This window comes from Haliotis asinina, chromosome 15, assembly GCF_037392515.1.
Source record: "Haliotis asinina isolate JCU_RB_2024 chromosome 15, JCU_Hal_asi_v2, whole genome shotgun sequence".
NCBI classification, from domain to species: domain Eukaryota; kingdom Metazoa; phylum Mollusca; class Gastropoda; order Lepetellida; family Haliotidae; genus Haliotis; species Haliotis asinina.
In genome coordinates, this window is record NC_090294.1 from 21,980,955 (window position 1) to 22,005,180 (window position 24,226).

A 24,226-nucleotide genomic window follows, 5' to 3' on the forward strand; every position below is an offset into this window, starting at 1 on the left:
TTTTCACAACCACTCCATCTTTGTAACTTTGTAAGAAGAAAACAAATCAAACATAGCATTCTAAATAATAATATTCTCTTGTCACTACCTAGTGAGAAAGAAAAAACCTTTTTGAAGTGAATAATTCTGTTAATGTAAGCAATCAAAGTAACACAAATTATTTCATTCTCAGCAACAAATATATATTAAGTGTCACAATTTACACATCTATTCTACGTAAGATACATGTAAGAATTGACCAGTCATCTATACAACTAACAGGACTGTGTAGTCAGGGTCGACTGACTTGGTTGATACATGTCATCGGTTCACAATTGCGCAGATCAATACTCATGGTGTTGATCACTGGATAGAATGGCCCAGACTTAAATATTCACAGAATGCTTCCATATAGCTGGAATATTGCTAAATGTGGCATTAAACTCAGCTCACTCACTCAACCTTCCCAGTTGATTGGGAGTGAGTGAGGTTACTTTTACACTGTACTCAGCAATATTCCAGCTTTACAGAGGTGGTCTGTAAATAATTGAGACTGGATCAGACAATGGGAATTGATGACATGTGTTAACAAGTCAGCGAGTCTGACCACCAGATCCTGTTAGCTGCACCTTACAACAAGCAGAGTCGCCTTTCATGGCAAGCATGTGCTGCTAAAGGCCCACTCTACCTTGGACCCTCATGGGTCCATTGGACAGCAAAAAATCTGTGGTGAAAACCGTGACAAGTCTGTCCAAAGTAGTGTCCAGTCCACCTTGACACAGTAACCTAGATCTGTCTGCAACCCAGTCTGGCACAGACAAACCATGTCCAGCAATCAACTTAATCAGGCGACTACGACCCACTCCTGGAGACAGTGAGTGAGTGAGTGAGTTTGGTTCTACGTCGCACTTAGCAATATTCCAGCTATATGGCGACGGTCTGTAAATAATCGAGTCTGGACCAGACAATCCAGTGATCAACAATGTGAGCATCGATCTGCGCAATTGGGAACCGATGACATGTGTCAACCAAGTCAGCTAGTCTGACCACCCTATCCCGTTAGTCGCCTCTTACGACAAGCATAGTCGCCATTTATGGCAAGCATGGGTTGCTGAAGGCCTATTCTACCCCAGGACCTTCACGGGTCTCCTGGAGACAGAGAATGACCAACAGTCACGTAAGTGGTCAAGTCTTCGTGGACTAGTCCAATCCTGCAATAACCCTAATAAAAAGCATAATGGAGCTCTGGTGACAAATTTGTTCAAAGAATCCACATTCAGCTTGCACTTAGAGAACTCAAATAAGGTATTAGCTCTCTCCTTGTCCTCTGTGTGATTTTATCCTTTAGCCCTGATTAATTGTAATTATTGAAAGTTATTTGGTTCAAGTCCCCTTGAGGATTCTGATGCTGTATCGTCTTCCAGGGCACTGTGATGATGTTGCAAAAGAAGGTTAATTAATGAAGGTGCCACAATGGCTGCAAGGTATGCAGTATATACCTTGATGACTGACTCAGAAATAAAATGGATCAACTTGCTATATATTCCCCCAGGTACTGTGCTGTATGTTTAAATATACACCAGCTATCTTTCTATATGTGCCAAAGGTAAACCAGATACTTTTCAGTACACATATATGTACCAGATATAATTTCCTTTGTGTCAAAATGTATCAGAATACATTGCTATTGGCAGCAGGGAGTATTGCAATGCACCTTGCTTGTACACGAGGTACACAGAAAATAACAGAAGAGCGCTCAGCAAATCAGACAGTGGTATTTATGTGTGAGGTAAGATAATGTATTTACTTGGATGATGTGTCTTGATGGATAAAGTGATAGACCCTATATATATATAAATTGTGGCCACGGATACTTTTGCTTCTTTTTATCACATGAGCACTTGTTCATTTAAAAACATTTCACTTTGTCACCTGTTCTCAATTCTGAAAACTTTTTAAGCATGATGAAGATATGTATGAATTTTGAGAAAATCATTGCTTTAGTAACTTCCCAACAAATTGTGACAGTCTCACTGTTTGTATATTCTAGTCAGAGACCTCTGATTCTAGTACACTGGTAATACAACACGTTTCTAATTCAATAGATACAGATAATGAGGTAGCACTTTAGAATTATCTCCCTTTAAATATACGTTTTGATTAGTTGTGCATACTTCCGGGAGACTACCAGAAGCTTCTACGTTAATGGCGATGGTCATATCATGCCAAACATTCAAGAATCGGTGACTGTGTATATATTAAAGCTGGTTATTGTGTTGACGACGGACAAACAGAGATTAACTAGAGTATATCAGCCTGTCTCTCCGTCAATGCTTGACCTACATAACCACTGCCTGACTACTTGACATGTTACATTCTGCACAACTGTTTCTCACTCAAACCAAGACTTTGGTGAGTTGACATTATATTTGTGAGCCATTACTTTAGATCTAACTCAGTTGCATTGTACATGAAACCTCTGTTGTGAATCCTTGCATCTTGCTTTCTGATTAATACAAAAACATTTAAAATTTCAGACTTTTCAGTGTTATATTTTGCTGGTTCTGAGGGGATTACACCTTTTGTCACAGCAAATTATTCACTGTAATATTACCCTCGAGGAAAGTTTGGACAAACTCACTTGCCAGGGGTGAGACCACATGTATAACGTGTGCATCGTTGTGGATCAGCACTGAAGTCCAAGAAACTCTAAGGAATCAAGGTGCTAAACATGGTCACCCATCCACAGACTCTCTGTTCCCAAGGATGCTTAAAGGTCACATGCAACCAAAAAATCAAACATAGTTAAAACACATTTATCACTTATTCATGACATATAATATACATTGCTGCTTTTAAAAAAACAAAAAAACACAATTATATGCGTACAATCGCAATTCAAAAGTGCAATATTTTGTACTTGGGCTTACTTCCCCCGAAACGAAGCCCTCGGGAGACCGAACCCAGCCATAGCAGGTGGATATGCACTCAAGTGTAACAACGGCTTCCGATTGGCTGGTTCATTTGCTGATATGCTGAGGGTTCATTGCGTATACAGAAAGATGATCTGTTTGATGGGCATTTTAGAAGTATAGCCAGTCACAAGAAAGTAAGATTCTTTGTGGATAACAACTTCTTTTTGTGTACTTGATGTGTCTTTTCAGTATGGATTCATATACTGTTGTCAAACAAAATCATATACACGAAAAGAAGTTGTTATCCATGAAGAATGTATATAGAGATGTTGGGTTTGGAAAATACAAACTCTGAATTTGCGCTCGATCCAATCAAAAATCATGTCAGTAGAGATGGTAAACTGCTGCTTGGCTGGAATCTGTCAATCGTCCAAGTACAAAGCAGGACTTGAAACTGACAAGAGTTTGCATCAGTTTCCGTCAGATCAAGTCATCCGAAAAAAATGAATGTGGTTTGTTTGCAACCCACAGACATAAAAACATGTCATGTGTATCACAATTGCCTAATTACATAATGTGGCAGGCATGGCACTCGGGTGCACAAGTCATAAATCAACTTATTTTCTTTATGTCGTATAGTCTGATAGGTGTTAAGTTCAAATTGCACGTGGTCAATGATTGAAACTGTGTATTGCATGCTGTCTTTAGCAGACAGGCAGACAGACATATAGGTGTGAATAAACCAGACACTGAGCTTTCTCTGTGACAGAGACTGCTTACCACACATCAACAAGTTGTTTTACGTAACGACTAGATTATTTACTTGTTTGTGTACACAACCAAGATTAGACTACTGCTCACGACCTCAGACGTTAGGCATGCATACTGTTTCAAGCTCTGCGAACCTATTCACTGCGCATGCGTTATGGATGCAGCGCAGCACAGCTGTTGAAACCTGTTTTCCCCCCAGCACTGGGGGGAATTTAGTGAAACGTTTGAACTCCGATTTAGCGGGCTTTTTTTCAGCGTGTTTTTTTTCAACTTTATAGGTTGAATTGGCATTTTTTATGATTTGTGTCGGTAAGTGCATACCGAAAGGTACCAGAATCTGCAAAGTTGTGTTTTACGTTGCATGTGACCTTTAACTACATCTGATTTGTGATCTGACACCACTGTGGTGTTGCTGTAGTATTTTATGCATGAAAAAGATTCAAGGAGTATGACAAATCTTGCATGTTGACAGGGATTCTTCACCAACAAACTGCTTACATGTTGGGAAGGATTCTGCATAAAATCTACTGGGGGTGACCTGTAGGTTTTGAATATGAACCATTCATGCTAAAGAGGTCCCTTTCACCACTTGCCTAGTTTATTGGCTGAACACTGCGTTAAAGACTGATGTACACTTTTCCTTCCTCCATAACAATGTTAGAACTACTGGACCATTAATGAAAAATATTTAACTTTCATTCTAAAAATGAAATGAATTTTAAAATTGGATTAACTTCAAAATCTTTTAAGATTTACGAATGCTTTCCACACTTTTACTGCCACATACAGATAGTTAATGAATGTTTATATTCAGATTGCATGTCGTGGATATATTCTTCTTTTAATTTCAAACAGCTGTGTTTCAGTTCATTTTAGCTGGACAGAAAATCCCACAAACACAGAAATACATCACAGTTTAAACTATTAACTCAAACATTGCGCCATCTAAATTACACTTTTAAAAGGTATTTATCATGACCTTGATGTTTTCATTAATGATGTTTTTTCTGGACAAGAGTTCGATGTTAAACGTGAAGTGCTAGCATGGCAGTGAGGAAACAAATTCTCACAGAAATAGAAATGAAGTGTTTCCTGATGTATATTTCATGGTTTTAACACAACTAATGTAGTTTGAATGAGAAATTGGCTTATGTTTTTGACACTTTATTGTAACATCTGGAATAGGTGAGTTAAAAGGAAAGCTAATCGTGTCAGTTTTATCCCTTGAAATTTCATCTAAGTCAAAATGTACATTTCTGATGCAAGCTATAGTATACAAATATGTTAAAGTACATCATATATTTTATGAAAATCATCTTTTATCCTAACTGATATAAAAAAATAAGTGAACTAGGGATTTTCTCAGTTTATTTCTTAGTCACATACTCCTGTTGAATCTTTATTATTCTTTTTATGAATTCATTCATAGGTTTGATTGTACACTGCTTAATCACCATGGCAATGCATATAAAAATACTGCTTCCTCTCTAAACAATGATCCAGGTAGTAGTTACTACCCATTGGTGATCGTGACAAAAGTTATAACGTTCTTAAATTTGATGATAACATGCAATTTTTTGTTATTTATACCTGTAAAGTGGTATTTTGAATGATGATTAGAGGGCAAAATTAAAAGGCCTTATTGTGAAAACATACTTATTTCAATATTTGTAAAACTAACTATTTTGGATGAAGTTTTAAACAATCCAATCCATTCTAGATCTATTTCCATGAGTACTTCTGTGGGTCCGACCTGAAATGGCGTCCTACTGATATAGTAATAGCAGCGACACAACAATTACAGCAGTGCACATAAACTGTTTAAAGTTCATCACCAACTTCACATGAATCATTTACTACAGCTTGAAGAAAAACCCTAAATCTTACCTTGATAGCGTCAATGCTATCGAACCTGGATACAGGACTCCAAATGTTGACTTTGTTGGCAGACAGACCTGAAAACATGAATAAACCTCATCAAAGACACCTCACAAACAGATCAAACATTGAAACCAAGACAAGAACAATCACTAAACTTGATCTTCACATCATAGGGAAAGTATTTGCAACTGTGATGAATAAAAACTTTAATCTGAGCTTGAAGGATTAGAAAACATGATAATATCCTAATTGCTGGCTCAGACAAGATCACAGACTACCTCCTCCATGTCTCAAGCTGACAACCGGAGATGTTTGACAGTAACAATAGAAGAAACTACAACCCACAACATCTCAGCGTAGCTCACAAACCTTACATCCTCAAGTTAGATGGTCGACTTAGGCAATTTGGTCTCTAATGACAATACCAATATAATATTGTCTGAAAGGTTCAACATCTGATAAGGCCTAAGGAAATATATCTCTACAGCGACTGGTGTACAACATTTTGGCTTCCTGTTCCTTGTAGCAATGTAAAGTTATTTCAAGCTGAGAGGCCATTATGATACATAAGATCAGTTTTGTTACAAAATGAAGTTATCAGTACATAAATGCTGCCCGAACTGGGTTCCATATGAACTTCAAGGCTAGATTCCATCATCATCATGTGAGCATGTTGAGCAGGTTCATACAATTACCTATTTTTACATGAATAAGGTTAAACCTTTTAATATTGATTTTCTGGTGCTATACCAGCATGAGGTTGTAAGCATTGATCCATAAGATGAATGCTAATGACAATAAGGAAAACATTCATCCAAAAAGTATCCATTCAAAAATAGCTCCATCACAAGGGTGTAAGTTAGTTAGGAGGTAAACTGGGCCAATGCTACAGCTGTATGATGTCTACCTGTGAACTAATCACAAGAAGATCAGCATTTCAAAATATGGAACAGCTGATGAATAACAGGGATGTGTCCAGAGGGGGCTGTAGGGATGCAAATCTCCCATGAAACAATTTTCCTCGAGGAGTATTTTCCCCTAATCTTCGAACTTCATGATTTATGTGCACCCATCCCCATCCAACTCCAAAATCCTTGATCACTCCCTGAATCAAGTGGCATTTGAATGATCTGAAACACGTTTATAGGGACTGGTGACAGGTGGAGACTTGTAACATGTTATTAAGCAGGTGGTAGGGTGGCCTCATGGTTAAAGTGCTTGCTCACCATGCTAAAGGTCCAGGTTTTGTACTCCACACAGATACAAATGAGTGAACAATAGCAACAGAACGAATTTTATAGTGCAGGATCTTTTGAATTATTGAATGCATATCTTTCTGAAAGATGCACATTACTTTCTACATCCAATATAATCCACAATCAACTGGTGGTGAAACGATATACCATGGTATTAGCAGAACCACCGTATTTTGCCTTCATTACTGCATGCTATAATGCAATCCAAACATTTTTTCTATTTTTTTTGGGGGGGTGGGGTGGGAAAGAGGGTTGCACAACTCTCCTACCTAGTCACAAAATAAAAAAATGACAGTTTTGTCCATTCAAAATAACAAAGATTATGTTTAAGTGGGTTTTTTCGCATGTCACTAGACAACGTAAAATTCGGATCTTGTTTTCTGCCTTATGATCATATATCAAATACAGAACAGAAATGGAGTGACCCGAAGGCATTGTACCACAATACGTAAAGAGCATACATGGCCAGAGCGTACCATTTCACCCTCACTATCAACTAGTGACGATGCCAGGTGTTTGTGATCAGGCAAGATTATGATATATACAGGACACTAAATGACCTTCCATGTCATACCATTTTTCTTAAATGAGTTAATAATCAAATGGGTGAAACTAAATCTTTCACAAGTTTTTTAAAAATAGTATTTCACGGAAACAAGCTTAGTACTCTGTTTGTTACCCTAGAAACATCACTTCAAAGAAACTGCCTATAGAAGGATGACTCTGCAACTTTAGGTCTAATACCATTGTGACAGAGGCATTACCATTGTGATGTCATAACTGTAAACCATTACGTCATACATCTAGCGTTCTTACACCTGTGTAATATTTCTGGTAAAATTTTACTCTAAAGTAGCTTCCATTGGCAAATAATACTACATATGATGCACTTCTGTCAGTCAGTGAACATATGAGGTGTCCTGTTAAAGGTCAACATATCCTTTACCCACTGTTTCCTGAAAAGATACAGATGTTATGCCCATTTCTGGTCACCTAGTTAAAATAATAATATCTATAATATCATGTTTTGCTTGTCATGAAAAGGCCCCTTTTGCTTCCCCACACAGGTTCAATGTGAAGTCCATTTCTGGTGTCATCAGCCGCAATATTCCTAAAAGTGGCTTAAAACCCAACTCACTCATTTACTGGCTTCTCTACTGTCCATGTTAGAAAGAGTGAATAAACGTGTTTTTACACCATTTTTATATTCTGCCAATATCAGGTAGTGCTAGAGTGTAATAATCTCACTTGCGGCAACAATCATCATTCTGAAAGATGCACATTACTTTCTACATCTAATATAATCCACAATCAACTGGTGGTGAAACGACATACCATGGTATTAGCAGAACCACCGTATTTTGCCTTCATTACTGCATGCTATAATGCAATCCAAACATTTTTTCTATTTTTTTTGGGTTTGGGAGATTTATCGAACTTCATAAATAATGAAACAGCAGATTAAACTTCTTGTATGTTTCTTATCAAAACATAAACAACCAATGCAATTCATTCATAAAAAAAAAACAAGTTGCCCATGTCAGGAATCGAACCCAGATCTTCAGAATGATGGGCAAATGATTTCATTTTAGCAACTCTATCTCCTGCACCTAGTAAGAAATTGAACCTAGGGCAATGATGTAATCAAAAGGCTACCCTATACCAGTTTCATGACCCATGAAGATTTGGGGTAGAATAGGTCTTCAGCAACTCATGCTTGCCACAAAAGGCAACGATGCTTGTCTTAAGAGGTGACTAAAGCGATCGGGTGGTCAGACTCACTGACTTTGTTGACACATGCCATAAATTCCAAATTGCGCACATTGATGCTCCTGCTGTTGATCACTGAATTTTCTGGTCCAGATGCAATTATTTACGCACCACCACCATATAGCTAGAATAATAGAGTGTGGAGTAAAACTAAGCTCACTCAACCACTACACCAGTTTCTGATGACCGACTATACTATGATGAATCCTTACATGACAAATTAGTACCTTAAAGAACAAACTGCTCCAACCCTGGTTGAAACCATTTTACTGACTTCCTGTCAAGAGACATGTTTGATGAAAGAGGACTTACTAATCTTATGTCAAACAAATGATAAGAAGCATAGAATTAAAAAAATTAACTTCCATTCATGGTTAGATCCTTTAATGACATGTCAAGCCAACCTTTTGATTATTGAGATGAAAGACAATCTCCCTTAGACCATAACCTTTGCTAGTCAATATCCTGATGTATCCCACAATGCTGTTTACCAGATCCTGTCACAGTGACAAATTGCCCGAAAGTGTAGAGCTTCATCAAAATGCATGGTGATCAATTTTGACAATATTTGCATATTTCCGTTTTGATGCAGCTCATGCTATTTTCTCATCCCCTTAGTGAGATGAAACCAGACATGCTCAAAAACATCTCAGCCCTGTATCACGGACAATTTACACACATCAAAATTCCTTCTGACCTATATATCTTCAGGCAGCATCAGATTAGAAAAGATCAGCAATATTTTAAACATTGCTTTAAAGTAATCCTTTGTTATTCGCCAACACGGACGAAGCATGTATGACCACATCACATACTCCAACACCCTAAAGTGCAACTACAGACCATTACTGTGACCATGTGCAAGGCTCTGATGTTCTTCCCAATTAAAGATGCAAACAACCGCCCAAATGCCCCAAGGCTCAGGAAACATGTCTTTCAAGGTTTTATTGAACATAGCTGAGTAGAGTGTACCTTTCGTCTGGAGTTGTTTCATGATAGTGTTTCAGATGTATGGATCATTATCAGAAACCCACAAGGCTAACAGGTTGTAGCAGCTATTTCACCGGCCTTGTGCGTCTCTTCATCAACTTCACTTTGAGTATGTTGTGGATTGATTTCTTGCTTCCTGTTTTGATAAACAAGCGCTCTAAGACAATGATGGAAAATGAAAATATACTGAACAGTAAAAGAAATGCAACTGTCTTTTTTTTCTTTGAATTTTGGGTTGTTTTTTTTTTGTCAAGCATTTGAATAGAAGACATAAAAATGAACCCTTACTTTTATGATATATTTTCTGTTTGAAACTTGTGTTTCTTTTGCTGTTCAGTATAACATGATGCTTTCATATCTTGGATGTTTTCATGGTCAAAAACTAACTTTTATTTTTCAAATTACTGAATCAGTTTGCTTGATATTTTACTCTATTTTTGCTCATGTTTATTCAAATAGGTTTCTCAAACAGACGCCAGAATAATCTGTAGAATGACTTCTGTAGCTTCTGATCTTATTTCACATTCAAGAAAATATAGCAATGTCTGACACTGGGATGTAAAGGAAAAATGCAATGACTATTTATTAATTAAAAAAAACTGCTCATGAAGATTTCTGCTCGCAGTGAATAGGGATGGTGTGGCAGGCTAATGGCTAAAGCTTTTGCTCTTCATACCAAAGACAAGGCTAGCTATTCTCGAAACTTTCATAGCCTTACAAACAGCCCATTCTTAACACATAGATCAAAGTTGAAAATTCTTAGGACTACAAATGGTTCGAGAATACAGGCCCCGGGCAACATTCCTCAAAGTGATGATAGCACTGTAAAGTATGAGAGTCATAGCACCACAATTGGTTTCATTACTTACGTAAGTATAATGTGTGGTTAAAGCCTTGTCATGACGAAGACCCGGGTTCACTTCCCTACATTGGTACAATCTATGAAGCCCATTTCTGATGTCCGCTGTCATGATATTGCTGCAATATTGCTAAAAAGGACGTAAAACCTTACTCACTTGCAGTGACTACCATCTACATTTTCGTATAAAACCCTAAGCATGATGTCACAGCTGAATGAGAAGTATTCAAACTTTAAGTCCACTTTTTGTGTAATACATCTGGTTTACTGCCACCCTCGGTAACTGATACAACATCCTGACATAGCTGGAATCATCGAAATGACATTCAAGGTCCCCCACACTTGATGTTGAGAGCTCAGTGGACTGAGAACCAATCACTACATATGCTAACATACCATTAAAAAAAAGTAGGGGATATAGGACTTTCATGACTGATAACATGCAAAGGATGATGTCAAGGGGGAAACATATAATACAGAGAAATTAAGGGAAAATTCCATTCCTTCGGAAATGTTTCATCTGTATGGATATACATTACTTTTTCCCATATGCACTGCCATTGGCTAGTGGTATACTTGCAAAATGGAACACGATCTACTTTTTTGAATGGCATAATAATCAGGACCTGATTGTGTGCACAGTTTGATATGATCACTGGTTTACCCAACGTACAGTTCCTTAAATGGGTGATGTAGATGACAAGCTGCTGACCACTGTGAAAACAAGACTCATTATGTGACAGGCAGTGTTTGGTAACAGATGACATTGCATTCAAGAGGCCATTGTCATAATGCTGGAATACTGTTGCCTGGTTTGTTATCACCATTTACTCACTCATACGCTCTTTATCCATGTTTATAAAACATGCTCTGGGTTTGCGGAAGTGGCATTTTTTAAGTTGGTACGCAGAGGATGAAGACTTTTATGGATAGACAACTTCTTTGATGCAGTGGATGCGACGTTTTGGTGTAGATTCTAATACTGTTATGTGCTTGATAATGGTTTAAGAATGTACACTTTTTGTGTGGTAGTGCATGAATGAGAACAATTTCAATCAATAAACTTCATAAACACTTATGTATTCCCCATCACCTAGAACCATCTACACAAACCACCCATCCAGTGTCTTTCGTGGAGGACAACACAAAACCCAATTAGAATTTCTACAGCTATAGTTTTCTCCAGTTTCTTCAACCTGAACATATTTTGTTTAAATGGGAACAATTTCAATAACTGAATTAATTTCATGAACTCTTGCATATTTCCCAATCACCTGGAACCTTCTCCACAGAACCAACCATCCATCAATCAAATTCATCCCCGACATAGTGTCTGTCATAGAGTAGTGAGTGAGTGAGTATGGTTTTATGCCATTCTTAGCAATATCCCAACAATATCACAGAAATGGGAATTGACCCCAAGTCTATGGTGTGATAAGCAAACACTTTAACTACTACGACTCCAAGCAGGAGTACTCAATGGCAAATTCTGCAACTAGAGTTTCTACTATGCCTCCAGTTTCTTAAAACCTGAAAACTTCATTTGTTTGCTTTTAAATTTACAGAAGACTGCCTCTTTCACAAAGGATAGAGTGTGCCAGTAAGATGATTTACTGTTCTATCATCCTTTGGGATATAGAGCTGTCAAGGTTGAACACTACCAGAAAATAAACATACAAACAGGAAGGCACATAAATCCCAGCTGGTAGTTTTAAACATCCATTAATTCAAAGATACATATAGAATTCACTGTAAATAGAGCAAAAAAAAATATAGATCAATAGATGGAAGTTCAAACTAATCTTGTCAATGTGATCTCGCTTCAAGGGACAAACTGAATTGAGTCTAGAAAGGCAGATGTGGCTTTATCCACGGAATTTGATACAATGCTTGAAAAAAAAACCAACAACTTCAATCCTGATTGGAGTTATCATTAAACTCTCGAAGACGACATTTAATTTGATCTGAGTCAACAAAATCAAACCAGTGATAACAAATCATAAAATAAAATCACTTGTAATAGTCAGAATAGGAGTCCATGTACTGACTGCCTTGTATGCTTAACTGACTGAAGTTTCTTTGAGAACGTGGATTGTAAGGTTGACACAGTTAACTCCCTTGTATTGATGCCCACCTCTGCTGTGGTAATCATGCATTGTTTCAGTTCTAAAGATTTTGTCAAGTGTTGTCACAATATTTAAAAACATCATCAGATTACTGTCTCCAAGTTCTAGCATGGTCTTCATTATGTTACATTTAAAATTCAAGAACAGGCATATAAAATATATTCAAACACTGTTCCAAAATGAAACCTAATTCAAGCAGGTTAGAACTTGGGATTCAGCAACCCTACTTAATACTGTCCTGTTTTTTCAACTAACTGATCTTAGGTTTAGCTGACATGCAAACTAGAACTGATAAAAAAATATTGTACGTTTAATATGGCATGTCCCCACATATCACTGCCTTACCACAGTGCCAACAACAGGTATGCAGAAAATGAAGGCCGATCTTCAGCTCAATAAGTTTACTAACACACAAAACTATCCCTTACCACCATTTTTTTTATCAATTCAGTTAGAGAATGGCTAAGAGTATCTGGTTCAGAATATTGGTCAAAAGTTAATCATACTTTTTCACATGATATTCAGGAGATAAAATATTTAAAATGATGGACTTTGTACAAATTAAAATAAAACTATCATTACATTAAGACATGTTCACTTGTGCTTCCATTCTCAAGTTGTAAATGAAGAGCAAATATTTGAACAAACTCAAATCCCCCTCTGCTTCCCATCATATCAACTTGAAAAACAAAATATAGTTTAAATTTTGTTAAACCAAACACCATCGTGTAAGCTGTTCTCAGGACAATATTTTGATAGTGCTAACAAAAACATCCATGAAAAATACCATTTTTGGGCAAAATGCCTTGCTTGAAAAGATTACTGAAGTCTATAAAATGCAAGAAAGCAAAAAACATGACAGAATGACATCAGATCTCTGAAGAATTTGACACAATCTCAACACAAATTGTTCCCAATTCTACAAACTCAACATCCTGGCAACCCATAATATTTGAAAAGAAAACATTCCCAATGACAAATCAACACAAACATGAGATTCATGAATTAGATATAACTTTTATCCATCCTTACTGCTTGTCAAAATAATGTTTTACAAACTCATTTTTCCTGCCCCTATGACAAAGCAGGAATTGAATTGGTTGAAGCCATTAACCTTACAAAATCCGGCAAATAATAACATGTCACTTGTTAATCCTCAAGAATCATTCAGTTGATCCCACTGTCACAAGCTGAGAAAACCAAGTACAGATTGCAAAACTATCCTTGCAAAATCTTTCCTCGGAAATTGACAAATTCCCATCAAACAGTAAGCTTGAAAGCTTAAAGTGGTGAAACTTGTTTATAGATTTTATGTGTTTTGAGCACTATCTGGCAGAGGAAGAGCACTACTGCCATTGCGAGTTGATATATCAGTTTGGTCCACTATGAACACCCATACCACCAATCACAATAACTGTTTGACATTAGATCAGCATTTACAAAATAGATTCATCGCCTCTTGTCTGATTTGTTTCTATGGAAGCATTAAATCAGTCATGAAATGGCTGTTCGGAGGTGTGGAAACATACTGACTGGTGTGGAAAAAATGGAAAAATCCTCTAACAGTAACTTGTTAGACAGAGGCCAAAGTGAGCAATTTTTATAAGGTTTGGAAAGCAAATCAACACCTTTTTGGGTTAATCCTCCTGTTTTATTGCATTAATTTTAACTTCATTTCCAGAATACAAATGGGTAATTTTACTCTCTGGGCACAACAGGAAGAGGAGAAGGTGTGGTTAGTTGAAACACGAGGAGTCAGCATTTTTGTACAGAATATTCATTGACACTGACATCAGCAGCCTTTTTGCACATTATTAATTACTTTTGCAATTTTTTTACGAGAGGTCTTGGCCTCACTGAAGGTTAAGAGTAAATGGGAAGATATGTACATAAATATTGTCAGCACCACTGCCTATCCTTACTGGATGACACTAAACGGTATGAGCTGACAAGCCTTTTAGGATTCTAGTATTAGGATAATATCTAAAAAAACATGTGAGTGAGTGAGTGAGTTCAGTTTTACTTCGCACTCAGCAATATTCCAGCTATATGCAGCGGTCTGTAAATAAACCAGACAATGCAGTGACCAACAACATGAGCATTGATCTACATAATTGGGAACTAATTGCAAACTACAAAAACCGATGACATGTGTTAACCAAGTCAGCAAGTCAGACCACACAATCCCTTTAGTCACTTTTTACGACAAGCATAGTCGCCTTTTATGGCAAGCATGGGTTGCTGAAGGCCTATTCTACCCTGGGACCCTCACCTGTCTAAACATGTAATTCATAATAGCACCAACTCCACACTAGGTATGCTCATAGCATTAACAATTAATAAGTCATTATTGAAGTCCATTGATATAAACATTTTGTGGAGAAAGGATGATGCTTAAAGCTGAAAATGTAAACCTCTTTGGTCATGTGGACAAAGTGTCCAATATGGAGCAAAAAAGGTCTGTGGATTTAAATCCATCATACGACTCAAAATTTCTACAACCACTTCACTGGCACCCAGCATCGGGCTAAGCATGTTCATATTAAATTTGAGCAAATTATGTCTCAGCACCTTGCCATGCACCATGTGATATACCTTCTGTTGATGGAGGAATATGTAGCTGGTTTGGAGTCATCTTATAGATGATATCCTTATCTTAACCTCTTCGGATCAAAAGGTTCATTGCTCGAATCCCAGCAAACTACAAATATATTGCTTCCTTTAAATCCGTATCAGGGTAAACATCTGTAACGTGTTACCTGAGGATATCATGGTCTGAGAGTTCAGACTAGAGCATTTAAATTTATCATCCAAAACGATGTTCCACAGGAGATATCATCTGATCTGATCTGATCTGATATTATTTTGACAGTAGATTTTGTACAATGCCCTGAGAATGCTATGTGATGAAGTTGATGACGTCACAATGCTATGACATCGGTACACTGCAGATCTAATGATATATTTGATATCAGTAAACACTTGGGTGAGATTCTCTAATTATTACACTTGATTCTCACAAGAACACACTCAATATCATCTTAATCAAAACACTGTTTAATATCTATGCTTCACTGGAATGGTAAAAGTACAATCTGTTCTTAATGTAATGACAATCACAAATCTTGATACATATTATATTTAACAGATTATTCCATGAGACACCAGGGAAAGTTTGGCACCAACTGCCAGTGTCCAGAACCTACCAGAAGACTCTTGACCTTCACAAGGAAAATGACTGATGGGCCCAAAGAAAGAGGATTTCTCCAAATCCTGTGTATATCCACCATTATCCAAAGTATGATGTAATTTCCAACAAAGTTAAAATCAATTAATTGCTTGAACTCCCTGTTCCAATATTCGAACCACAAACGCCATGTTAATCACATCTTTCCAATCTGCCCAATTCTGTGATTTGTTGGCATCTGCTTCAATGCTTCCTTTTAACAAATGTCATTATGACCTGAAAGTAATATTACTTCAACACTGGAGTCAAGTCATATATATATAACCTCAATGTCAGGATATTGTGATGTGACTGGTCGAAGTGATTTTGATTAAATACCAACAGGTATTGATTTTGTTATACCCCAACTGCACCACTGCGGGTAACATAGTGCTGCTGTGTGTAACTGTAATTGCCATGTTTTACCCAATGCACCTAATATTTTCCACAAGTGAATGGCAGCCGATTTATTGCATTTATTTATTTATATGTAAACAAAATGAAAATTAAAAAATAATACAAAAAATGCCATTCACGTCACTTCATCCATATTCACCCTGAGGTGAAGACCAACCATTAAACTATACCATGAAGACTTATAATAGTAAAACATACCATTTTATAAAAATTTATGTCAAAGGTCATTCATTATAAGCAACTTTATCCAACTGACATGTTTGGTAAGCACAAATATTAAACTGTGTCAGGTGAAGACTGACCCATAAAGACACCCTTTCGAAACACATAGACAAATACACACACACATAAGTCTGTAGTTACCTAGCTCTTGTCAGGATTATTACCATCTTTGATCCATATCTGGTATGGTAAATATTCCACTGACCGACTGATGATAGTTTAGGAGCATTCACTGACAGCAGCAAACAACAACTGATGACCTGCATACCGTGGCACATATATATACTTAGTAATTCAATCAAGGAGGCAGGAGAAGAGTGCCAGTTATACCAACATTGACTTCAGACTGTTGGAATAAATCAATCACTTTATACCAATCGTGACATCACAATGCAATGTCTCACTTTTACCAATCTTGACATCACATTGCAACGTCTCATTTTCGTGAGATCATATTGCAACGTTTCATTTTCACCTATCTTGAGATCATATTGTAATGTCTCACATATACCAGTTTTGAGATTATATTGTAATGTCTCACTGTTATTATTCTTGACATTATGTTATAATGTCTCTTGAAATCATATTGGTATATCCTTATTCTACCAGTTTTGAGATCATACTGTAACATCTAGATCTCATTGTTACGAATGTTGAGATTATATTGCTATATTTTCATGGTGCCACTTTCTACAAGATATAAGACCATACTCCATGACTTTCTTGCAGTTGCAAGACCATACTACAAGACCACTGATCAATTACAAGATTATATTACATTTTTCACATGCTAAAGGAATATATTCCATGACTTTCTACCAATCAAGAGATCATACTACATGATATTCTAACAATTATGAGATCAGATTGTTTTATTTTATTTCATGATGTGATATCACTGACATTCCACTGGAGATGGTTCATGAAGCCACTTGTGTATTCCAAATAGGCCTTCAGCAACCCATGTTTGCCACAAAAGGTGACTATGCTTGTCGTAAGAGGTGACTAACAGGATCGAGTGGTCAGGCTCGCTGACTTGGTTGACTTATGTCATCGATTCCCAATTACACAGATCGATGCTCATGCTGTTGATCACTGGATTATCTGGTTCAGACTTCATTATTTACAGACAGCCACCATATAGCTGGAATATTGCCAAGTGTGGTGTAAAACTAAAACTGGCCAGTTTCCTGCCCCATTCAATTTATTTCCTTGAGCGACTCAGCCATCTGCAGGCAGCATCAATGGTGGAAGCATAAAGCACTGTTCACTCATTCTATTATCAGTTCTCTTCATTCTAGCAGAATGAGTGGGAAAAGGCAAGGATTTGTGTGTGCTAATATTTGTATGACACATGCATAGTTGACAGTGAAGAAGACTTCTGGAAACTGTCAGTGGAATATAATATTTGTATGACACATGCATAGTTGACAGTGAAGAGGACTTCTGTTGGAAATCTGAAGAAACAGGATGATGCCAAGAATGAAATGCATGTGAGGTATTCATGTGAATTTCAGGCTTAAAATGCTGGTGTTTAGCCAGTTGTTTGGAACTACACACTTTCTGGAAACATGGCCTTGACTTGGCGCAGATAATTTGGATAAATACACTTCCTGCTGATGTGACTTTCTACCATCCATTTGGAAATATACATTGACCTCCTGCCAATCATTTGGCAATACTACCCTTGCTTTTTGACAGTCATTTGTAAATATTGATGGAAATCCTGCCAATCATTTTGAAACACTACTCTGACTTCCTGCCAGTCATTTGGAAATAAACACTGTTGGACTTTTGCGATTCTACATTACTCACTGTTAGTCATATGGTAACATATACTGACTTGCTCTTGATCCTTTGAAAATTCAAACCAGACTTTCTGCCAATGATGTATGTATACATTACCAACTTCTAGGATACCATGACTGATACACTGAACACATGTAAAGCTTACACCGACACACACAAGACTGGAGAGTTAGAGGTCTCTCTAACCGTCAGGTCTGTCACTGTACAAGCATGTCCATCAAGCACTAAATACCAACCACTGACAATCTGACTTCCATGAGATTCAAATCAAACGAATGAATGTAATACGTCTTCTTCTGTGGTAGGATGGTGACAGACCTGATATTTGCCTCAGGGTTCTAATGAAACAGATCTGCATATACCTGATGAATAGATGCACTGGAAACTGTCAGTGGAAACTCCAAAGAGAATCAGAACATTCTGTTAACGTTTATCTAAGTCGCATAAAAAATCTGGAGGAAAAGGTTGCCTTGTAGTGCTAAGCTTCTGATATTATGAAATATCCTTGTAACACTTGTGTTACTTTGTGTTGCATTAAACAATAACATCTAACCAACCCATCATTACAGTGAGTGAGTGAGTGAGTGAGTGAGCGAGTGTGTTTAGTTTTACGCCGCACTCAGCAATATTCAAGCTATATGGTGGCGGTCTGTAAATAATAGAGTCTGGACCAAACAATCCAGTGACTAACAACATGAGCATCTGTGCAATTGGGAACTGATGACATGTGTCAACCAGGTCAGCGAGCCAGGACCACCCGACTATGGTAGTCGCCTCTTATGAGTCGCCTCTTTTGTGGCAAGCCTGGGTTGCTGAAGGCCTATTCTACTCCGGGACCTTCACGGGTCCTATCATTACAATTCACTGCACGGACAACTGCAATACTCTGATGATAGTCATGTCTAGTGGTCCAAGTCAGCAGTCAGTGAAATGCAGGCTGGTGGAATGTGATAGTTCAACTCGATTGTGAATTTTACAGGAATGCTATCTCTTGATTGATTGGAAAGAAAATTGCATGTCAGTTTGAGATAAATCTATGGTTTGTAAAACACATGCATATTCATCCGTCAATATACACAATTTTGGTTTGCTACAACAAAGAAATAAATGAATTGAACCTTTGTTTCCTGGAAGCTTCTTGCAGATGGAGATATGCACTGTTTTCTACTGAATATATCAAACATACACTCAGTATTTCATAGTAGCAAAGTGCAAAGCTTTAATCATCTCCCTTGAAAACTGAAAGAGGGAATTTTGTCTATACAGATATCCAAAGACATTAAAAATATGAGTGAGTGAGTGAGATTAGTTTTATGCTGCACTCAGCAATATTACAGCTATATGGTGGCGGTCTGTAAATAATTGAGTCTGGACCAGACAATCCAGTGATCAACAACATGAGCATCAATCTGCCCAATTGGGAACATATGCCAACCAAGTCAGCAAGTCTGACCACACAATCCCATTAGTCGCCTTTTATGGCAAGCATCCGTTGCTGAAGGCCTATTCTACCCCCGGACCTTCACAGGTTACTAAAAATATGAAATATGATTACTATGAAAGATTAACTTCAGCCAAGTGCGGTAGTATTTTGTATGTCTGTAATTTTTGTCAGCACTATTGCAGTTATGTGTTGGTGGTCTGCATGTCATAGTGTTTGCAAAGGCATTCTAAATAACTGATATTTTGACTATAATTTGTATATTGAAGGTCAATGTAAAAGATCATACAGTCGTGCCTATTCTCAGAGACAGACTCCATTTTGTGTGCTGGACAAACTGGCTGTAAAAATCTGCAATGACACCAGATGTTTGCAAAAAGGTCAACTTGACCTACCCTTCAGTTCAAGCAATTTGTGAGTATTTACAGCCCACTGACACAGCAGTACTCCTGACTTGCAATGGTGGTCTGTGAGCAAACCAGACAATCATGTGATCAGTTGGCCAGAAAATCCTGTTCTTAAGTTTGAATTATGAACACTGCATTGAAAAACTCCTGCTTGATCAAAGCTTCCGGGGTATGATAAAATGCCATTAAAAAAAAATGCTGAGGCTGAACCTCTCAATCCATCTTACAAGTGGAAGTTGGTAGGGATAAATCACAATAAGGTGTAGATCGTACTTGCGTGTTTGTTGTCAAATTCCACACTCAGCAAAGTTCCAGCTATATATGCCAGCAGCCTGTAAATGATGGAGGAGACAATCTAGTGATCAACACCACAAGCATCAATCTAAGCAATTGGTATAAGAGGACATGAGTCAACCAAGTTAGCAAGCCTGACCACCCGATCTACGAAAAGCATGGGTCTCTGAAGACCAATTCCACCCATTACCTTCATGGGTCCATACAATTTGGAGTTATTGAACTTGATTATTATTTAACAGCAGACCCCAGCAATACCTCGGGTTTATGTAGTCAGTCTGATAATTATCAAGCATGGACCAGACAGTCCAATGATCAACAGCATGAGCATCAAGTGCAATTCTCAGATAAAGTTGGTATGATTTAATATTAACATATTTCTACAGATTGACTGTTAAATAATGGAATCTGGATAATAGAGTGATTGATATTATGATCAACATCGAACAAAGTCACATTATACCACTTCACAATCAATACAGTTAACCATGTGATACATTAAGTCACCCCCTGGATGCCGAGTTTTTTTTTCAGGCGCACATTTTCGTAAGGTTTGAAAAGTGAACGTTGTGCGAGATTTGCGCTCGCGTGGTCCTGGATCTGCGTACGGCTATGAAATTGCACAGACATGTAGAATATTTAATTTCCTATCCGTTGGTATAAATATAATTGCGGCTACCTCAGGGGTTTGAGAAGTAGACACTGCTAATAGTTGTCCAAAACTTTTGTGTGTGTTCTGCCCTGTATTAAGCCTGAATACAACAAAGGCTACTAAACATGGTGCATTCTTGAGGTGTTTTATAAAGAGTACATACATTTCCATTTTCCCAGGTCTAATATTTCAAATCAATACTGCTTCCTCACAACAAAAACATTCAAACAAAGAGCTGAAACATTCATCCCCAGACAACAGACAAATTTAAGTTGGGAATAATCATAGCTTGGCATGCAACTATTACCATCCTGAGGGCATATCTGCCACTATTCCAATACATGAAGAACTTCTTTTGTTAGCAATGATATGGCAAACAAACTTGAGGAACATTCAGCTGAACACGAACAGCCATCTGAGCAGACATAAGTACAATACTAAGGAAGGCCGACCCTTTCCAAAGCTAGGTTAAAAAGGTCAACAGGAGTGGATTTGAGTCAAATAGATCTAATAGAAGGTGACAACCATCCTGGAGAGAATGCTACGTTGGCAAAACCAGAAACAATCCTGAAGTTCCACTGTGATGACTGACCCACTAACGACTGAGTGGGTCAGTCACTCATTATGGAGTGTGAGTTAGTGAGTATGTAAGGCTTTATGCTGCTAGGGACACCAGAAATGAGCATCACACATTGTACCCATGTCAGGAATCAAACCTGGGGCTTCAGTTGCGAAAAGCAAATGCTTTAACCACTAGGCTACCCCATTTCCCCATCCCAGGAGAAAATGTAATGAAGAAGTATCAGTTTGTTCATGGTGAGAATTTCATACATTTGATCCAAACCATTCTGCTGATGCCCTGTAATGATCTAGCTGTTTGAAGAAGAGTTCAAATGGATATAGCAATGATCTCTGAAAATGGGTGAAGACTAGGTTCTCCACTGTCTAAGCACTGCATTAAAGTACATTCCTCAGTTATGTCTAGTAATTATTAATCCCAGGTTGTCTTATTGACTTGACATGGGAGCATAATATGTTCTGTTGACACAAATTTGTAACTACACCTTTATCGCAGCTCAATAATAGATTTTACCGTACTCATACAAAGTTTGATAAAACAACATGACTTCATTGTTCCTTTAAAATGTCAACCATGAAAAACATCACTTCAGAATAAAACTAAACTCACTCTTAAGTTCCAACCACTATAAAACAAAATTACCATCCCAACCAGGATATAACAAGATTTCATTGTTCCTATAACATACCAACAATGATATACGAAAATGTCCTGACCGTTCCAGTAACATACCAAGTATGACATGAAAAAAATAGTTTCTTCCTTGTTCCTGTAACAAGTTAACAATGACTTGAAGTCATTGTTCCAGTAACATCCCAACTATTATATGATATTTCTTACCAATGCCTGCAACATACAAACTATGACAAAACAACATGACTGCACCATGTTTCAAACATGACAACCACGACCTAACAAAACCACTCAAATGCTCTTCTAACTTTCTACATTGCTGAGTGTGCCAAAAAACTGAACTCACTCACTCTAACTTTCTACCCCTTAATCTGCGCAACTGGCCTGTCAGCTCTTCAACCCTGCCGAACACGTTTTATCTAACTGACCGGCTTCCAAATCAGCCGATAAAAACAAAGTACAAACTAAGCAGGCTATTCCCCCACGCCCACACTCTGACCATGACACAACATCGTCTGTTGTTTAACTTCATTACCAATCCCTCACTTCCTGACTGCAGCTAATTCCCCCTGTCCTCTCTAAATGAATTATCCTCCGTTTACTTGTTTCCTTTGATCCATATCATGCCTTTGATATATGTCAAACTCAGTTCACAGGATGCGTAGCGATAAACATTCTGCCTACATTTCACCATGGAAAGAAATAAAAAGTTGATACCAGTGGATTGGATTCTTGACAAATAATGAATATTCTTGTATGCTATACTGATCACTACAAGGGGAATAACTTAAGAGACCTACAGAATATAACTTCTGAAAATATGTTTTTGATATTCAGACACATTTACACATGTGTTGGGAATTGGTTAAGATCTATTGATGACTGATTCTGCCTACATTTCACCATGGAAATAAATAAATAAAATAATTGGTTTGTATCAAAAACAGAAAAATCATGTGCATGAAATCTCTATATTTGTATTTTGATGATCATTTACAATAAAGTGGCTGCAATCGTCGTAAACTTCCTAGCAGGTGTACCACTAACCTGCAAGATTGTCCTGACAGGGCACTGATGACCAGAAAAATACTTCCTTGAAATTGCGTCTCATAGATAAGACAACCCCCCTTCAACAGACAGCTTTTTTTCAATCTTCGAAATTCAGCTTATACACTGTAATATACGGCATATCTATCTATCTATTCATGTTTTTTTGCATTTCCAAATTTCACATCTTTAAAGCATGACTAGTATGGTAGGAACATAAATTTCCTTGAGATAAATTAAATCCTGGCTTGGAATGTGCTTGTAGTGGTAATGAAATGTAACTGATAAATCCAAACTTGTAAAAAATATTGTTAAAGCAAACAAGTCATCCTAAATTGTTTGTGTTTCATTATGAGAAAATATGATTGATTGCATGGCCATTTAGCTACTGCAAACACTTGGATTATTTCAACATATCCCACCACCAATATTACACTACAAAACGATTCATATCTAATTTCATTGAGAGCTGGGTTAGCCTAAAGGTTAAGTAGTTAACTCATCATGTTAAAAACTGCGGTGCGGTGCGGTGCGGTGCATGAGTGAGTGAGTGAGTGAGTGAGTGAGTGAGTGAGTGAGTGAGTGAGTGAGTGAGTGAGTGAGTGAGTGAGTGAGTGAGTGAGTGAGTGAGTATTTCACACGATCGGGTTGTTTAACCACATGAATCCTGCCTCTTGATCCACTATCAATTTTGTTTTCAGCCATATACTCCATATACTCGGTATAAGAAGTTGCTGTATGTAATGACCTGTTTAAGTTAATGCAAGTGTAAATATGGTATTCATGTTTCAGTGAGAGTCAGTCATTTTTGGGGGTGCCACTTGACCAATATTCCTGTATTACCACAGGAGGGGAAACGAGAATGGGCCTCCCACCATGTAGGGAATCATAGCTGTTGTTCTGCTGAAGAGCAAACGCTTTAACTAGTAGGATTCCCCACCACCCTATGCA

The 24,226-nt window shown here is 37.5% G+C and overlaps 1 long non-coding RNA gene across 1 annotated transcript in view; it reads right to left on the reverse strand.

Moving 5' to 3' along the window:
* The window catches only part of LOC137265464 (uncharacterized), a 345,969-nt gene that overhangs the window by 135,127 nt on the left and 186,616 nt on the right, over positions 1-24,226 (reverse strand). The window contains exons 3-4 of the long non-coding RNA XR_010954932.1: positions 20,343-20,401; positions 5,553-5,620 (exon numbers count right to left, since the gene is read on the reverse strand). This is a non-coding gene — a long non-coding RNA (uncharacterized lncRNA). The remainder of the gene's footprint in view (positions 1-5,552; positions 5,621-20,342; positions 20,402-24,226) is intronic.